Here is a 12,534-nt window from a genome sequence, read left to right as displayed (position 1 = left end):
ACTTATGACAACGCGGAGGCCGTTCATTAATTTCAGATAATGCACACCTGGAAGGACATTAACTCGCTTATACCATGGTCACTTATGAAATAAATAAATATTAGGCCAATTATTAATACGTTAATGTTGTTGTTTTTTTACCGTTTAAATCATAAGATTTTCACAAGAAGCGGCTGATTGGACTATATAACATCTCCCGTCCGCATGAAAAAACAGAATTGAAAACAGCATTACTTGTCTTGAACACCGTGTTGCTAATGATGTTTATGTCTCTTAAGTGTTGATTAATGCGGCTCTCAAAGTCCTAAAACTGGCAACACTGTATATTCTCCTCCTTCCTTGGTCAACTGGACAGAGGCATCAAACAGCCGTAAATGTCACTGAGAGTAGTGGCAGTGTAGCTCTCAAAGTTGATGTTTTTCTGAGCCAGGAAGTCCGGAAGTTGCGTGGCGTACGCCCACAACAACGTCAACGTTCAGACGTATCAAAGGTGAATTGACTGTGGAAATGGCCGGTGACCTCCGCCAACATCATGGAGGCTACGCCGGTTTCCACAGCTATTGTTCCTTTGGCGACACTAAGAGGCGACGCTGAGGAACTGTCAACAATGTGACATCAAGTAGTTCTCGGAGGATGTGCACATCAGAGACACATTAATGCGCAATTAACACACATGTGTTTGTAACCACTGGTGGATATAAACGCATGCGCAAAGTGATGAAGAAAATGGTATTAAACAATGGCAGCCTTAGCTTTGTTAGACCTCGCAGATGGTAACATTAGGCGTGAGAGAGTGTTTAGAGAACACAAAGATCTACTCGCAAACGACGACAAGTGGCTCATGAGTCGTTTTCGTTTACCGAGGCCAGTATTACTGCCTGGCTCAGGGTGGTAACTAACAGGGAGATCACACAAAGTGATAACGTCAACCAAATGTAATTTATTTAAATTAACCATAGAAATGAACTTAAAGATGAAGTGTGTAAATATGAAGAGGATCAGTACTGTAAAGTGTGGATGCATGAGAGGGTGTGGATGAGTGTTGAAACAAATGTAGAAACAAACCAAACCTAAACCAATATAGACGGCATCATGGCAGCTGCCCAGAGAGAGAGAGAGAGAGAACTGACTGGAAGGCTATCCCTTTATGCCTTTTGGCTACTCCCTTCTCTCAGGTGAGATCAGTTCCTCTGACGATCCACCCGGGCTCCTTCAATAGTAACAATAGGAAGTGTCCTGGTGGGCCGTCACACCAGTATTACTGGAGCTGTGTGCAGAGCTGCAACCGGCCCTAGAGCGCAACACAGCGCGGAGCCAGGGGTTGTCCTGCCCACACCGATGTTCACCACTCTGGGGTTCCTGGCAACAGGGACTTTCCAGCGGGAACTGGCCGACCGGTCAGGAGTGTGTCTGTCAACCCTGAGCCGAGCCATGCCAGCTGTGTGTGACGGGATCATCAGAATGTCATCCAGGTACATCAAATTCCCACACAATGCTGTTTAACAGGCCAACATTAAAGTACAGTTTACACCAAGAGCCGGTTTCTCTAATGTAATCGGAGCCACTGACTGCACACACATGCTATCAAAGAGCCATAACAAGATGAATTTGTTTTTGTCAACAGGACATTTTTTCATCCCATAAATGTTTAAATAATACGTGATGCGCAAATGCAGCTCACTAGCATCGTAGCATGGTGGCCTGGTTCATTCTGACCAGCAGCATGTTGGGAACAGGCTGGAGGCTGGTACAGTTGGTGCGATGGGCGGCTTCTCAGTGGGTAAATAATTTATCCATTAATAAAGTTGTTTTGTCCTAAGTGTTCGTTTCCCACTGAAGCACCTATAATTAGAATTAAAGTTAGTGTGATTAACTCAAATGGTATGAACAAAGGAAACTAAATCTATTTCGGATGTTTTCTGCCTTCATTTGACCCCAGGGGGCCCGTGGCTGCCCCCCTGAGAACGTGGCTGTTGACCCCTCTCACCAACCCCGGCACGACCAAGAGAGGAGGTACAATGACCTCCAGCCCCGAACTCGGGCAGTGGTGGAAGGAAATCGGCCACTGAAGAGACACTGGTGCTGCTTGGACAGGTCGGGGGGAGAGCTGCTCTACGACCAGAGAAGGTGCCACATTGTAATGCCCCGTGGCGTCCTGCACAACGTGGCACACCACCATGGCATACCACTGCCAGAGCACATCCCCCCACCAGAGGAACTGGATGCCGGACCTCGGGAAGCGATAACGGACCAGGTAGCATGTCATTTCAACCATGTAAAGAGGAAAGGACACAATTTAGCTACTTATTACAAGAGCATTTATTGCCTTGCTAATATCTCCAAGGACGGTTATTACAGTTTTTCTCCATTGGTTTGGCTCATTTCTTGAAACAGAAATTACATTCTCAAAACTCAAAGATCATTTGGCAGAACAGTCTTACAGTTCAGCACAACACCATAGTTCATTTGCAAAAGCTCATATCTCTCCCAAAACCATTCACTCATGCTTCAAAACTAAATTCCTTTCCCATATAAATAGTCAGTGCCCCCAAAAGGCAAGAGATCCTTCTCAATTGCTTTGGCTCATTTCTCCAAACAGACTGGATGTTCTCAACACTCTTGGTGCTTTTGCCAAAATAGCCTGGATGGTTCAGCACAACACCATGGTTCACCTCCAAAAGCTCACGTTTCTCCCAAAACAGTTCATTCATGTGTCAAAACTAAATTTCTTTCTCATATAAACAGTCAGTCCCCCCAAAATGCATTGTCCCTTTGGCATTATGTGAGCACTGCAAGTCAAAATGGTTAGATGTCACTATGGCATAGGACCATTGAAATATCCGTTATGTCCACCTCTCAGTCTGAGCCCAGTCCTTCATTCACAATGGTTACTGTACTCATTTTTTTTTTCTAGCTAACAGATTACAAATGTGAATAAAACTGAAAAAAAAGAAACAATAGGACTTTACGGTAAGAGTACCCTCCAAGGTTTGGCTTCACACATTGCACTCATACTGCCAAGGAAATTTAACCATTTTTATTCACACACATGAAGTAACTTCCATACATCAGAGTTAAAAGAAATAGTATACATCACAATATACTGTAATATAAACACATACACACAAAAAACAAGGAAAATTATATGTAGCCTACAGTGCTGTAAATAAAGCCGGAGATTCAAAACTAACATTTCTTCACTGGTCACTGCCCTCACCCTCCCTCTCCTGGCCATCATCCTCACCCTCCCTCTCCTGGCCATCACCCTCCCTCTCCTGGCCATCATCCTCATCCTCCCTCTCCTGGCCATCATCCTCACCCTCCCTCTCCTGGCCATCACCCTCCCTCTCCTGGCCATCATCCTCACCCTCCCTCTCCTGGCCATCATCCTCACCCTCCTGGCCATCCACACGCTGCTGTCTGTCTGGCCACAGATTCTCGTCCATATCACAGCGTATATTCTCCCTTGCGATGCAACGAGGGAAGAAACAACGTGCATGTCGCAACCATCCCCTGCACTGATCTCCTGTAATATCATCACACACAGCGTCCATTGGATGGAGCAAGGGCCTCTGATTTTGAGCCTGATGCTCATACACTCTCCACCTCCAAGCGGAAAAAAACTCCTCAATAGGATTGAGGAAAGGAGAGTAAGGTGGTAGGAACACCATGACCATCCTTGGATGAGTAGTGAACCAGGCTCTGATGAGCGGGCCATGGTGGAACTTCACATTGTCCCACACAATTACATACTTTGGTAGGTGAGGCCCTACGAGACCTCTCTCATTCTCAGGGATCAATTCAGAATGAAGGCCGTCCAAGAAGATGAGGAGCTTCTGTGTATTGTATGGGCCAAGACTGGGGATGTGAGTGTCCACACCATTCTCAGAAATGGCAGCACACATAGTTATATTGCCCCCACGCTGGCCTGGGACATCCACCGTGGCCCGGTGGCCAATAATATTATGGCCACGTCTTTGGCCCTTGGCCAGGTTGAAGCCAGCTTCATCCACAAACACGAGGACATGTTTCTCATTTCCTTCCAGTGCCATTATTCTCTACAACAGAGTAAAAAAAAAAGCATCAAATCAGTCATACAGAATAGTCATACACTAGAGTAACAGAAAATGACATAGGAATGTTCTATGTTCTCCTTCACAAGTTCTATATACTACTGGCCACTACTGCAGTGGTTCCAAACCTGGGGTCCATGTACCCCTAGGGACAGGCCTACGCAGAGGTACCACAGAGGGTATTTGAGAGAAAGTGGAGAGGGAAATCATCAATGACTGGACATAGTGAAATGTTACAGTAAAACCCACAGTATTAGATCTGCTTGGGAGGCATTAATTAAGCAAATACTTGGATTCAGACATCAGGTAAAGGGGTAAAGGGAACCGAAGCCAAACAGGTTTGGGAACCACTGCTTAATGGTAAAAAGGTTATAATGATAGACAACCAGTGACTGACTTACATGTACATACTGGTACCGCAGCTCTTTCACTATCACAGATCCTCTCAAATGGAAGCCTGTTGCTTCATGGTCGTCTGATGCTTGGTCAATACCCGGTTTGTTGTGGAGATGTTTATAGAGTTGACATGTTGGAATATGGCGTTGTCTTGTGCGATTGCAGTGTGGATCTGTCTCAGTGTGATGCATTATTTGCCATCTCCATGTTACAGAGGTTTTGTTCTTGTTGGTCATTGAGAAGTTTTTCTCTGACGCCCATGCGAGGTTGTCGTCCAATCCTAGACATACAATTCAAAGGACAACACTGTATTACCATTCCTAATTTATGCCTTATGTATGTCTTACAGAATGACTTACTAACGTAATTGTATTGTTGTTTTGCTTACAGTAACTTTACCACAATTGTATCAGTGCATCACTGCACTGTTATACTACACTGAACTGTATCAGCAATAATTCAATAGTTTATTTGTCATTTTTAGTGTCATAACATCCCACTGAGGTAAGGTATTACTGTAACACACACACACACACACACACACACACACACACACACACACACACTCTCTAAATGAATAGGTAAATGAGTAAATTACATCTCTTGCTTTATGCACAGTGTGCCGTCCTATTCAACATATAATTCTATCATTGACTGAGTACGTACCTGTTTTCCCTGTGAAAGGTTTGGATGATGGAGGCGACTGTAGATCACATTAGGCTGCACTCAGCCACCTGCCTGATAACATGGTCTATAAGTGTGGCCCGAATTTCATCTGGAACAGCACGGTGTCTTCTTGCTCCTCGACCTCTTCCCCCTATTCTACCACCACGCACCCTTATTCCTCCTCCTCTTCCTCTTCCTTGAGCAGGCAGTTGCCCTTGTTCATGAACTCAACCAGGTGACTCCATGTTCAGACATTGTACTAGTCCTGGTCAAGCTCTATATATACATGTTTAGCAGAATTCACAATCATGGGCAGCACCTGTCAGGTAACTAAACATATTGTTTGATTGCTCATCTGAGATGTGTGAAACTCCTCCTTGGTTAGTCAAGTTCTAGATTAACCTGACAATTAATCAAATGTTCCAAGAGATTCATATATGATATTCATGGTATTAGGTTCTTGACTCATTTTGACAACTGAACAGACTATTTTGCATGTGATGACTTATAGAATGAAATGATGCTGACATGTTTTGGAGAGAACAACCATTAAACTGAGAATCAATCAATCAGTATAGATCAACAGGATCTATTCACTTGGAAATTGTGCTAAATGTAAGCTAACCGTGCTAACTGTAGGCTAACTGTGCTGACTGTAGGCTACCTGTACTTAATCATTTGCAAAATGTACTAAGACATTTGCAAAGTGATGAAATCAATGAGAAATACGATTCTGTTGTGAACAATTACCAAGTGGTTTGGAGGTTTGTCCATGTTGTTTTGAGAATGTAATTTCTGTTTCAAGAAATGAGCAAAACCAATGGAGAAAAAATGTAATTGATCCCGACAATAATTGATGGCACGGATCTGACAGTTTCGTCTTGTGATTCCGGCCCATTCTGGGTGAGGACACGGACAGTCGGGCGGACTCAGCAGCTGGCGTGGAGTCGCCGGGCGCTCGGTGCAGATGGAGGCAGCGCCAAAACTGTCTAGAATTATCAGAAATAAAAATAAAGAAAAATTGAACATTGAACATGAGTCAACGTGTTTAATATTCTGGCAGCTTCACACACGAGCTCTGTGTATGGTGAACAGCTTATGGTGAACAGTTTAATGACAATATTTCTGAGTTTAACACATTCACCTTGGGGATGATCTGTGTCACTAATGGGCTCCCATAACTCCGGGGAGAGCTGTGTCACCCACAATGACGGCCATTATCTGGTCGGAGGGGGTCCGGTATGAGGACAGGTACGTTGTCTCTCTGTCCAGCTAGTGTTTTGTGAGCTAATGCCTTACTTTGCTTATATGAAGTACATGGTTTACGTATTAAAGCAATGATTTCGAATGGTTTCAATCATTAAACGCAAGAATATGAAAACGATCTTATTTGTGAGTTAAAACTAGCCGTGTCTAGTAACCTTCGTGTAGCTAGCTTAAGCCACCTACGGGTAATCTGCGGTGTCTGCATGATATGCGGTAATATAATGTCTCATTACGCTGCTTTAAACAAAAAAACGTGATCTGCTTGTGTGTTTTCAATCAAACCTTTCTGCATTAAAAAAACAAACCCAGCTAGAGCACTAAAGATTTGCCTCTGTTCTTCTTGTAGTTGCTGTCAAACCATCTCCTGACCTCTGACCCTGAATTACCTCACCAACCCAAAGGCACTTTTAAGAGCCACATCTCTAGGACCACGCCATGCCACTTTTGTGGCCTGTTTCACGTGTTTCATGTGTTTGTGTAATGTGCTCAGAGCATTGATAATCATTCTGATTATGTGTGTTGGTTTAAATGAAAATAAAGTGAACTAAATGCATTCCTTTTGTCTTTACTGTCCAGGCTCTCATTTCATTGTGCCTCATATTTGTTTATAATAGTCTTATATCCACAACACCTCATTTGCACTAATTTACCTAAAGCTGACAAATAACACCTATGATATTAACACTGTGCATATGGGGTAAAGATGCCAGACTCGGGATTTAGTTCATTGCACCTTTTAATTACTCATAGTAACTTATATCTGTTAATAATAGTGTCATATTCTTGTCACTTTACTTAGAGCTGACAAATAGCACTTATGATATTGCATAGCTGTTTATAACTGTGTGCTGTAGGGAGATGTATACATTATTATAACTTTATTAAATATACTTATAACTACAGATATAAAGCACTATAGGCGAAGTCAAAACTCATTATGCATCACTAACACATTTAGCAAAGCAAAGTAGTTATGATGCATCATAAAATAACAAGTGACTAGGCAGATATTGACATATTTATGATGCACTATTCAGATTAAAATTATAATCATTCATAACCAGTTGTCATAGTGCATCATGAAGTTGGTTATAACGACTTGTGAATATGTATAGATGGTAATAATGACCATTATAATGCTTTATAGACACCTTATAAAATATTATGAGTGCATTCATAGGGCATTATAAATACAACCTTCATAGAAAGTGTTACCGAATGTGGTAATGCTCTGATTATGCACACATCTGTGTGTACGTACGGTTGATAAATGAGGCCCCGGAAACTACACTGTCACAACAATGTTTTGCTAACTTCTGTTCTGTCAGGGAGAGATCAACAATTTGTTCACGAAGAAAATTAGCAGGTGACCAGCAAAAGTGTGACAGTCAGGGTGAGTCAGAATATTAGATGGATGGATGGATGGATGGATGGATGGATGGATGGATGGATGGATGGATAGATAGATAGATAGATAGATAGATAGATAGATAGATAGATAGATAGATAGATAGATAGATAGATAGATAGATAGATAGATAGATAGATGCTGTATAGAGACCAGCCGGGTAGAACCAGAGAAGATATAGAGAAAAGAAGAACAGGAGAAACCAGATAAACTAACTTCTGTCATAGATACAAACATCAAGCTGAAGGAAACATGTAGGATCTAGTAATATAACAAACAGCTGATGATCTGTGACAGTTTGAGAGTATAACAGGAATCTTGGGCAGGTTGGTGAATTGTTCATCTAGGTAGGAGTGGACACCTGGAGGAGGCCATGAAGACTGGGACAGATGTAGTTTATGGAGCTCCACAGGTCTGATACACAGACTCCAGACCATGAAGATTGGGCTGGTTGATGAGGCCACGGCAGCAGATGTAGCTTAGAACTCCACAGGTCAGATATTCAGCACTCCAGACCAGAGACCCTCACAAGATGATGGAGGCGAGAGAGGGAGACACAGTGGTTAGTAAATTATAAGAGATAGAAAATAAAATGATAAGATATTAGAGGACAGGAGCCAGAGAAGAAAGAGGAGAGGACATGTCCTCAGTGCATCGTCCCTCTGCAGCCTAGGCCTATAGCAGCGTAACTAAGGGATGGTTAAGTCCAGCTCTAACTATAAGCTTTGTCCAAAAGGAAAGTCTTAGTCCTGACCTTAAATGTAGAGACTGTGTCTGCCTTCAGAACCCAAACTGGGAGCTGGTTCCACAGGAGAGGAGCCTGATAGCTGAAGGCTCTACCTCCCATTCTACTTTTAGAACCTCTAGGAACCACAAGCAGACCTGCACTTAGAGATGGTAGTGATCTGTTGGGACAGTATGGTTCCATGAGGTCTTTCAGATATGATGGAGCTAGGCCTTTCAGGGCCTTGTATGTAAGGAGGAGGATTTTAAATTCAATTCTAGATTTTAAAGGGAGCCAATGAAGAGAAGCTAATACTGGAGTAATATGATCTCTCTTGCTAATTCCTGTCAGTGCTCTTGCTGCAGCGTTTTGAATCAGTTGGAGGCTTTTTAAAGAGTATTTGGAGCCAGACAGTAACGAGTTACAATAATCCAGCCTGGAAGACACAAATGCATCAACCAGTTTTTCTGCATCACTCTGAGAAAGGATGTTCCTAATTTGATGATATTACGAAGGTGAAAGAAAGCAGTCCTGGTCACCTGCTTTATTTGAGAATTAAAGGACATATCCTGGTCAAATATAACACCAAGGTTTTTCACAGTAATACTGGAGGCCCACATAACGCCATCCAACCAAAGCAGGTGATTAGATAATGAATCTCTGACATGTTTAGAGCCAAATACAATAACTGTCTGAGTTTAAAAGTAGAAAGTTACAGGTCATCCAAGCCTTTATGTCTTTAAGGCGCTTGGAGTTTAACCAGCTGATTAGTTTCATCTGGTTTCATGGATAAATATAGCTGGGTATCATCTGCGTAGCAATGGAAGTTTATGCCGTGCTTTCTAATAATATTGCCCAAGGGAAGCATGTATAATGTGAATAATATTGGTTTTAGCACAGAACCCTGAGGAACTCCATAGCTTACTTTGGCATATATAGAAGAGTTGTTGTTTACATGGACAAACTGGAATCTGTCTGACAGATATGATTCAAACCAGTCTAGTGCAGTTCCTGTAATCTTGATCACACTTTCAAGTCTCTGTAGTAGAATACTGTGATCAATAGTCTCAAATGCAGCACTGAGATCTAGCAGAACAAGTATAGAGACAAGTCCATCGTCTGAAGCCATGAGGAGATCATTGGTAACTTTAACCAGAGCTGTTTCTGTACTATGATGAGCTCTAAAACCTGACTGAAACTCTTCAAACAACCCATTCCTGTTTAAATGATCAAGCAACTGATTGACAACAACCCTTTCCAAAACTTTAGAGATAAAAGGAAGGTTGGAAATTGGCCTATAGTTGGCTAAAACATCTGGGTCAAGAGTGGGTTTTTTAAGTAATGGTTTAATTACAGTAGTTTTGAAAGACTGGGGCACATATCCTGTTAATAAAGATAAGTTTATTTGATTTAATATGGAGGTATTAATTAATGGAAAACCCTCCTGGAGCAACTTAGTTGGGATGGGGTCTAGAAGACAAGTTGATGGTTTAGATGCTGTAATAACTGAAGTGAGCTCAGGAAGATCAATTAGAGAGAAAGAATCCAAATAATGACTCGTTCTTACAGAGGTTTCTAATGCCACTGTACTTACATCTTTGACAGATGGAAGGGTGCTAGGAATTTTATCTCTAATGCCAACAATTTTATCAGTGAAGAAGCTCATGAAGTCATTACTGCTGAGGGCTGAAGGAATAGATGCTCAACAGAGCTGTGACTCTTTGTCAGCCTGGCTACAGCTGAAAAGAAATCTGGGGTTGTTCTTGTTTTCTTCTATTAATGAAGAATAATACACTGTCCTAATCTTACGGAGAGTTTTTTTTATAAGTTGTTAAACTATCTTTCCAGGCTATGTGAGCTTCTTCAGAACTAGTGGTTTAGGTCTAGGATTAATACATAAATCAGAGTGGAAGATTGCTGCCACTCCTCCTGCTCGGCCTGTGCCTCGAGGAATGTGAGAGTTACTATGACTGGGTGTGGTGGACTCATTTAAACTGACATACTCATCATCCTGCAGCCACGTTTCAGTCAAACTAAATAGATCAATCTGATGATCAGTTATCAAATCGGTCACTAAAGAAGATTTAGATGAGAGAGACCTGACATTCAAAAGACCACATTTAATCTTCTTATTGTTCTGCTGTACTAGTGAATTTGTGTTGATTTGGATAAGGTTCCTATGAATAACTCCTCTATTGTTATTTTTCCATTTAAGAAATCTGGGAGCAGACAGCACATCTATGGAGTTTGTGGAGTTATGGGTGTGAGACAGTACTAGAGAAGCAGCAGAGAGGCATGTAAGACTGCAACTCTGCCTCCTGGACTGAACTCTGGGTTGACATGGTTTTGGGGGGTTAATAAAATCGGCCAAATTCCTAGAGATAAGAGAAGCACCCGCCAAGGTGGGATGAACTCCATCTCGTCTAATCAGCCCAGGCTTTCCCCAGAAAGAGTTCCCATTATTATTAATGTATTGTATTGTAATGTATTATTAATACAATAGAATAAAATACTGAGGTATAAAAATAAAAGCAAAGGTAAAAACACAGAATAGGACAAGGACACTTAAAAACACAAGATACATAGGTGGATAACGTGCAGATGATGGCAGTAGTACTGATGATATGATGGTAGTGTTATTGTAACTAAACAGTACATAATAGTAGTATCATGGACACATAAATAATCAAACAAAACTGAGAGAGCTAAGTTATTAGAATATATTGTACAATAGGAGATTATTACAACACCTTAACACACAAAGTGACAAGGAGAATCTCAAAGGTACAACTGGAAAACATTTGTCTCTTATAGTATTCACAAAGACAGGGATTATCATATGATTGCCTACTTTCGAAAGCTAAGAATACACATCAGGAAGATGACCATATCTGAACCACATTCCTGCCACACAGAAACATTGAAAGGTCTCCTTCTATGACACTGAACACCTAGACAATGTCTAGGTGTTCCATATTTCTTTCTTTCTATGAATTAATGATCATTTGTATCTTCACTTCCACAAGTATGTAATATAATAATAATATGATATATAATAATAATAATAATAATAATAATAATAATAATAATATATAATGATACCAGTATAATAACAGTATACAGTACTAATAATGGCAGCAGTATCATTATGTAATAATAATAATAATACACATAGAAACGTGTCATATGCGCAACGTGAGCATACATACATAACTACAATATATAATATGTAAACATGTATTAATGTATGTGTATTAATTAATACACAGGACGAGATGTTACAATCCCTTGTGCCACGATCTAAGGCAAAACTCCTTTCGAAGCCAGGTCCAACTGGAAAACCAACCAGCAGACCAGCGGTTAGCTACTAACTAGCCTAGCCACAGAAATAAAACCCCAGCTAACTAGCCTAGATACCAACAGTAGGTTATAGAGATGATGGGAATGCAACTACACTCGGACCAGACATCTCTACCTTCTGCCTATGTCAGAAACTAGATACAATTAACCTAACCACAGAAATAAAACACCAGCTAACTACAACTGCATCTTATCTTTCATACAGCTTAATCCTGAACTAGGGTCGTCGGGAGCCTATCCCAGCTGGCATCGGGTGAGAGGCAGGACAAGTTGCAAATCATTACAACCATTATTACACTACAGTACACTACAGACACAGGTGAGCCACTGTGCTGCCTACCTATATATAGGATATAATATAATATATCGTATAGGTATAATATATGCATATAAGTACTTGATTATGTAAAATGTACTTGAAGTGCAAAAGTGACATGTAGTAAAGGGTGACAGTTAGATTCAGTGCAGGTTTAGTTCTGTGAGTTGTAGAATCTTATTGCAGTTGGAAGGAACGATGTCCTGTATCGTTCCTTAGAGCAGCAGGTTGAATGAGTCTGTGGCTGAAGCTGCTCTTCAGCTTGTCCAGTGTTTTGTAGAGGGGGTGAGAGGGATTGTCCATGATTCTCAGCAGCTTTGCAGCA

Source organism: Mugil cephalus, chromosome 19, assembly GCF_022458985.1.
Source record: "Mugil cephalus isolate CIBA_MC_2020 chromosome 19, CIBA_Mcephalus_1.1, whole genome shotgun sequence".
Classification (NCBI taxonomy): domain Eukaryota; kingdom Metazoa; phylum Chordata; class Actinopteri; order Mugiliformes; family Mugilidae; genus Mugil; species Mugil cephalus.
The sequence above is the reverse complement of the archived record's forward strand: the minus strand, read 5'-3'. Positions refer to the sequence as shown.